Source organism: Rutidosis leptorrhynchoides, unplaced genomic scaffold (genome assembly GCF_046630445.1).
Source record: "Rutidosis leptorrhynchoides isolate AG116_Rl617_1_P2 unplaced genomic scaffold, CSIRO_AGI_Rlap_v1 contig243, whole genome shotgun sequence".
Lineage (NCBI taxonomy): Eukaryota > Viridiplantae > Streptophyta > Magnoliopsida > Asterales > Asteraceae > Rutidosis > Rutidosis leptorrhynchoides.
Genome location: NW_027266492.1, coordinates 36303 through 44509, shown reverse-complemented (window position 1 = coordinate 44509; position 8207 = coordinate 36303).

The window sequence follows — 8207 nt, the reverse complement described above, 5'->3', positions numbered from 1 at the left end:
GACTTCGGCATGATTTGTTATATATGAAGATTGGTGTGTGTCAACAAAGGATTTGTCAATTATCGAAATGATAATGATGTCCTATGTTTTCATATTAGCCATGACTTTAAATCCTTGGCCAAGGTAATGTGGAAATTAGAAAAGGAGTTTTCTAATGACCCAAAGTCATGTGCTTGAATAGATACATAGTTATTGAGCTTATAGAGTTTCGACTAATCATTCACGCTCTAAGTTCAATCGGGACATAGATTGACGAAAGGATTGTATCACATGGAAATTGTAAGCGGAAAGGTTCACTTTAAACTCACCTATATCTAAGTCTTCATGGCTCGTTGCTAGACGATAACCATGACTTATAGAATACGATTCTATTACTAGCGTATTGGTGAACCTAAAGGGTCACACACGAAAAGAGAAACCTATACCTCGGACATGATATTTAATTTGGTTAATCGTAAGTGTACGATTGAATCAAATTAAATTATTCTAAGTGTTAGAATCGAAATTGAAATTTTTCGATGATGCGAAATAAATTCAATTTCACAATTTCAAAAGTTGAAATTGATCTGAAACTTCAATTATGCTTCAGGAAAATCTTTTGTACATGTTATATTATCTTCTAACTAATTAATATGATTAATTAGTAATATAATATATAATATTAATTAATGTGATTAATTAGTTAATGTAAGTTGATTTTGAGAGAGGCGGCAGCCTCAATCTCTTAGTCAATTTTTATCTCCTTCTTCTCTTCTCATTAGTTAAAGGTTTGACCAAAGCAAAAATTTGTTTTGCTTATATATATATATACCTTTCTTGTTCGGTAGTGAAGGGAGATAGAGAGGAGAACAGAAGCTTTCAAGAAAGTCAGGGAAGCTTAGAAGCTTAAAAAAAAAATTGGTGAATTTTTCTTTACTCATAAAATTGGAAGTTTTGGTGTTCTTGTTGATTGACAAGGAGCATATATAAAACGTGAAGGAGACCTTATTACTTGAGTTCTTCAAGGGTAATCTCTCATTCTCCTTCTCTTTTATTGAATTGATATGTTAAGTTTTTAGCATATGATAATTGGTTAATCGTTGAAAGGAGTTTCGACGATTATATGGAGTTCTATGAATTTATCGTCTCAAAAGGAGTTTTGAAATATCATGTTTGTGAAATTGTGTATATGTGATCTAGCATAGCATATGCATGAGTATGGATATTTTTTCTTGTGTGGATACCGTTAGAGGAGTCACACGTGAGGCTTTTGAACCTTTTCCGTTTGAGAAACGGAAGTTAGGGTTTGGAACCCTTTCTTGTGCAGGTTGGAGACTCGGAGGCAAGAAGACTTTATTTTCTATTTGGATGTAATTTTCGAAGGATGTAAATCAATATCTGATTGCATAATTTGGACATTGTATATTCTTTCATGTGAATGGTTTCGTCATTTGTATGCTTTATATGATGATATATTTGTTGCATGTGTAATGCTAGATTGAATTAGAGTAATTCAATTACATGCTCGATATGACAAATCATGGGTTTTCGCTGTGCGTTAATTGATCATGTAAGTGTTACGTGATAACATTTCGATCTGATCGAAGCAAAATTTAAAATTCCACCAATTAACACACTGCCACGTGTTGGCTAAATACGATGTCCACGTGGATGCGATCCTCTAGCATTATAGTACTATTGTTTTTGCAGTTATAATACTTGGGTTGTTTCTCTAAGTAGTTTAACTTTTTTTAATAGTACTGTTTGTTTATCCGCTGCCATTTAGTAACTAGTTGAAGAATAGGATTCCATATTATGTTGAGTTTATTCTTATGTAGATCTTGTGTACATCTGATTAAATCACTTTGATAAAACCGAGATACAAACAAGTGATTGTAAGATTAGATTTGACTTGTAACTAGTTAAGTTGCTTCTTAAGTGACTTAATCGAAAAGACTAAGGGCTATCAAATTTCATTCTTTCTCATCCCAATCTCATCAAATCAGTAATAAGGGACCACCACTTCAATAAAATGTGGAGGGAAAAACTCGTCCCAAATAAAACTTTCCCGTCCTTAATCCATATCGAGATGGGAAATTCCCGTTACGGACCCCTTACTAATGTCCTCATTCTTACTAATCATCAAGGATGCCCTTTCTTAATAAAGCAATGGGGAAGGCCCAATCCCGTCCTTCATAATCTTATTTACTATAACTTCAATTCCATTCGGAACGACCTACACCACTCACTATTACAACTAGATGTTTGTTAGTGGACCGTTAAATCAATATTAGAGACTGGATTGTCTCGTAACTAATCACGACAAAGTTTAATAAACAAAAATAAAAAAGAGACTTACGCATTTGTCACTTATTTGGAGGTTTATTCTTGTAGTCAAGAATATTAATTCAATCAACAAAGCTATCATACAAAAACAACAATAACAACCAGTCTCAATTCCACCGAGTGGAGTCGGCTATATGAATCCTCACGTTTAAGGCCAAGGGCAATATGTAGATCACACAACTTATCATAAATCATATATATAATATCATGTATAAAATATGATAATAAAATGCATAAAGACATACTACTTATTATTCCTATGTATAATTTTTCTATCCTTAATAGGAAAATAATATATCCTATAATTAACTAGTTTTTCTAATCCTATGATACAATCAACAAAGCTATCATGAATAATGAAATTAGAATTTATGGAATACAAAAATACCAAAATATAATATAATGAGAATCGACATCTATATTCTACAAAGAGTGACATAAATGCTCTCCTATTCTGCAATTATCCGGTAAATCGGAGATGAATAAGATTCAATAAGAAAATCCATACATTTAGTCTGGTGTGAAGATCAAGCTATTCAACATCTTCTAATGCAATATGTTCTATATTTTAGCACTGTCACCTCCAGCTTTTCAAGGCCCTCCTCTTGCTCAACTTTAAAGTATATGCACATGATAAATAATATTATAAATGTAAAATAAAAGTAGATATATAAAAGTCTAAAGGACATTATAAATTGGCCATAATTCTTATGTGTGTCCCTTTCATATCTTTACATTAATGTGATGTTACAATCTAAACTTATATGCTAACTAAAAAATATAACAAACATAAATCATTCAACATTTCAAACTTAGATGACACGCATTGATATAATAAAAATATATGAGAAAATTCAAATTTAGATATTCATTAAGCAAAGTGAAACATATAATTTCATCATTTTTTCTTAAAATTTTTATTGTAGCTAATATATTTTTCGTCATTTGTCATTTACAATCATGTGAAACATCATTCTCCTCAATAGTCCATCGATGCGGTGATATCGTTGCACATAATACTTCCAATTAGTTGCTTGATCTCTATTATTTTGAGTTCCTTGTTTGATGTTGATAGTCGTGTGGTATCCCCTATTAGCACCCAAATTTAATTCCACTCTTCGATGCGTCTTTTTCACTTAATTTGACCACTTGCATTCATAAATTAAAAATATTAATCAGTTTAATATATATGTAGCAAAGATGCGAAGTTAACTAGTCATCACCTAATAAAATGCAACTTGCACTGACATGAATGGCATTCATCTTACCAACCATTCTAAAAAGCAGCAAACGAACTACTACATTTAAGTAATGCACAACAAATGAAGTATATGTCCCTTCTGAGTTCTACCTGATTCCACACGATGTTCATCTCAAAAGCAATAACATCAAATTAAGGTTTAATAATGGATCAACTAAACATCACCAACGTCAAATTACAAAAGTTCCTTTCTTTCATTCTGTTTGGAACATTTTGTACAACATGTTCTAATACGACATTGAATTGAACAATAACAAAAATTTCTAGCATCTTTAACTTGAAAAGGTTCACAACATTTCTAATATTGAAAGTATCCTTCACACCAAATTGTCTATTATATATTTATATATAGAGAGAGAGGTCTAAGAATAATGAACATAATCTTGAGCTACAATCTAAGTGATGCTTACCATAACTTACCGTATCTTGCTTTTCCATGGATTCGTTTAGTAATAAGCTCATATAGCTGAACTGATATTCAATCTTATATTCAACATAAACCATCCTTAAATGTCAGTTCATAGAATTAAATAGGACGTATCTCGTCAAAGATACAACAAGTAGGAAAATTTTGAATAGATCTGTAATGGTTTGAAATTAAGAAAATGTAATCTTTCATGAAGAAAGAGGTCATTTTTTCAAGAGACAACGTAAACACGCAAAAATGATTAACAAAATAATCAGAGCATGTGCATAATCAGACTTATAATTGAAAGAAGGTAACCAACCTTTTGATATTTTGGTTGACATCTTTTGTGAGGACATGCTACAAACAGGTGTTGGGCAAATCGAGTGAAAGACGGGAGAATAAATAAGAACTTGTTTCTCTAGCAACAAATAATCAATCAGAACCAATGAGCCACCGATATTTCCTCTACATACATCACTAACACAAAAAGTGAATTAATTTACAATAAACAATAAAACTTAAGTTACAATAATTCTAGAAACTGAAATTTAAATACCTCAAAAGAGATTGATAATAATTAAAAATATACTGCAATATTTTATCGCAAGCTTTTATACACCTGTCTCACGATCTCCCTTTGGGGGAGTTCTCTATTGGACGACAACAGTTGAAAATCAAATTTGAAAGTCGCCTCTACCGATCTCTTTGAAAAGCTATAACACGTATTTCTTTTTTAATCCGGCACTTAAATTTTATTCTCTCTTTCAAAAAATTATTTTATTATGCGTCCTCAACTTTTGCAGGACTGAATACTTTTTGTAAAGACGATATCTGTATTAATAATTACTGGTCTAGCCCTTTACTAATTTAATATTTAGTATTAAGAAACGGTGTATTAAAAGTGAGTTGATCAGCGTGTGATGTAAATTATAATGGGCCTCTCCCCTTACTACTAGTCAATATTAAGGAGGTTACGATACTTAAAATTTGGTAACAATTGAGCCTTTTTCTAGTAGTGTACTTTATGTAATAAACTTTTTTTATTTGTTATTTTCAAAATAGAAATCTCTATGTTTAAAAAGGTATGATGGTCAATTATCCTTTCTTGATATTGATAATGAATAAGTGACTTCCCTTTCTTCTAAGTTGCTATAGGTCAAGATTCTCTATTAACTTGAAGCTAAATGTTAGACAATTGTGATCAGAGGCAGGAGGGGAGCCTTTAGTGTTTACTCTTTTATTATAGTCCATCAGTCTCTCAATAGATGATTTTTAAGGTATTGACACAATGAATAAGATGAAAGGGAAAATACAACACATTTTGATCTAAATTATGCGTAAAAATCATCATTTTTTAGACAAAATAAAAAGTTTAAAAAAGCATGTATCGAGAGACGAAGGGAGTATATGGTATCTGATTGTAGTTCGAAGTTTTGATTTTTTTCAGTATTCAAAGTTTTTTATGTAGTATTCATTTAATCATATATAGGTTTATCTGATCGTATTCGGAATTATTTCTGAGAATTCATTGGTTCATTATGAAATTTTATTAGAAGATACATAGAATTTGTTTTACTATATCTTTATTTCTTTATTGAAACTATTGATGGTAAATTATTACCATTATCACTTTAGCTTATAAAAGAAAGAACATCCAAACAATTCTGCCACAACATGACAAGTTGATGGTTCCACACAAAAGCACATCAGTGAACTGGCTATAATACCCTGCGGAAGAAAAATAATTGATGGGCTTTTTATCCTTTAGCACACACATGTGTCAGACTTATTTATTGTGCTGCTTGACACGCGTTTTTGCGTTCATTCTCCTCGAAAAATTGCTACAGTACTTAAATGAATCTTCATTCTCCAGTATTGAACCTCTGTATTTTCGGAAGTCCATCTATGAAAATCTCTCTTAATAATCTCTTTGTACTACCATCTTCTTAAAGGGATTTTAAAAAAAATAACAATGAATTTTTTTAGAAAATAGAATCACCAGAAGGTGAATAGTGACTAGATCAAGAATTTTTTTGACCAAAATATCAAAACATAGAATTTTATAAATGCCGCTTGAAATTTCAGGTGACGAAATAAGGACAAAGCTAAAACAGGTATAATTTGGAAAAAAATTTGGTCGTAGTGTAAAATTCTGAACCCCTTCTTTGTATAGACTTGAGGAGCAGAATTTGAAGATTTTTTAAATAATTGAAGGTAAACTTCAATGGAGGTAGAAAGAGAGTGAATATTGTGTTTCAATTTTCATGGTGGTTGGACAAAAATCAAAGCAAATCAAGCAAGCCGAACCGACCTGTATTTTGTCCAATTTCAAGATTGAGTTCAATTTTGTAAAACCAAAAATCAAGCGAATTTATTTTTGTTTTGAAGGAAAGGCCTTCTAAATTACACAAAGAGTAACAAATTATTGAGAGAGTTTAAACAATCTAAAGAACAGAGATGAAATGAATTAGGCAATTAGCTATTTTAGGGGTAAACATGTGACAATAAATAGAATAGACCCACCGTCTAAACATAATAAGAAAATGGAGTAATTTCATAGCCTAAATTTTAGGCAGAATTTCTGATCCAATAAGAATTTGGAAAGAAACGAATTGTTGATTACACGGCCCACTATAGGTTCTAGGTATTCATTTCCTATATATATGTTTAGATTTCTTTTTTAAGAAATTTTTTTAATCTTCTTGCTATAAAAAATACTCCCAATTTATATATATTTTGAGATAGAGGTAATAATTAATATTTTAAAGATTCAAAAGTAGTAGGTTTTTTACGTCTCGAAAAGAATAATGATTTCAACAAAATACAAATAATCACTTCAACAAAATATAAATCTCTCCATTTATATTGATCCATATTTTCTTTTCTTTTACTGGGATTTTTATTTTTATCCAACTGATGTTAAAATAACACATACTTCCTCCCAAAATATTACGATAGGACCCACTCGCTCGCGCGAAACACCGACTACTAGTTTTCATATATAGGCTTCCCGAAGTATCCTTACAAGTTTTTGTCACATATGTAGCCTGATAGTATGTAGTCCCACCAATCATTTTCAATTTTAATTAGAATGATATATTAGCCAAGGTCTTTTTAATATCTTGTTTAATGTATGTTTATTGTTTTTTATTGGTGTGCGCAATTTGTTTATTATTTAATGTCTTGTTTCAATTAAGTAATTGAATCAGCATCAGGCTCAATATCTTGCTGTATAATTTACAGCTGGCGACTTGAAATCTTATTTTTCTTTTTAGTTTATATAATATTAATGCAATGTATCCTTATGTAGTAGAAAGTGATATGGAAAGTGGAGCTTTATATAGTAAATTAGACAAGAAAGCAATATGTCATTATTCCTTCCACATCTCACATTCACCTCCATGATCACGACCACCACCTTTCCCAAAAATGACAGTAAGGATAAACATCTAAGGTATGAAACCATTTTGATGTTGAGAACCTAGATAGTAAGTTAGACCATAAAGCAATCTGCCATTATTATTTTATACAGTTGGATGCTTCGAAAACTCATAGAACAAATCTTATGTTTGCCCACGTAAGAAAATGCACATATTATCCATACAGTGATGTTTGTAAGAAATGGAAATTGTCTGATGTTGATAATGAAAAAACGATGGTGACTTAGTTCCATTTGACCAAGAAGTGTGTAGGCGTCTTTTAGCACCGATGATAATTATAGATGAGATGTCCTTTAGACAAGTAGAATGTGAAGGTTTTTAAGACTGTTCATGGATTACATTGAAACTTTTCAAGTATGAAAAGGAAAAGATGAAACAGTATTTTGCAAGCTCAAAGGTCAGAGTTTGTCTTATTACAGATGTTTGGAAATCAAGTCAAAACTTGAACTACTTGTGTCTTACTACTCACTTCATTGATCATGATTGGAAACTACAAAAACGAAATTGTAAATTTTTCCATCATTCTTGGTCATAGTAGTGATGTAATTGGGAAGCATGTTGAAAACCATCTAGGAGATTGGGGAATTGACAAGGTTCTTGCTATTACTATGGATAACAAGTTCAAATGATCTCGCCATTCAATACTTGCAAAAAAAAAACTTGAATGGATGTGGTGGGTCTGGTTGGGTGGAAAGTTCTCCACATGAGATGTTGTGCTCATATTATGAACTTAATAATCAATGATGGTTTGAAGGAATCAGATGAGTTAATA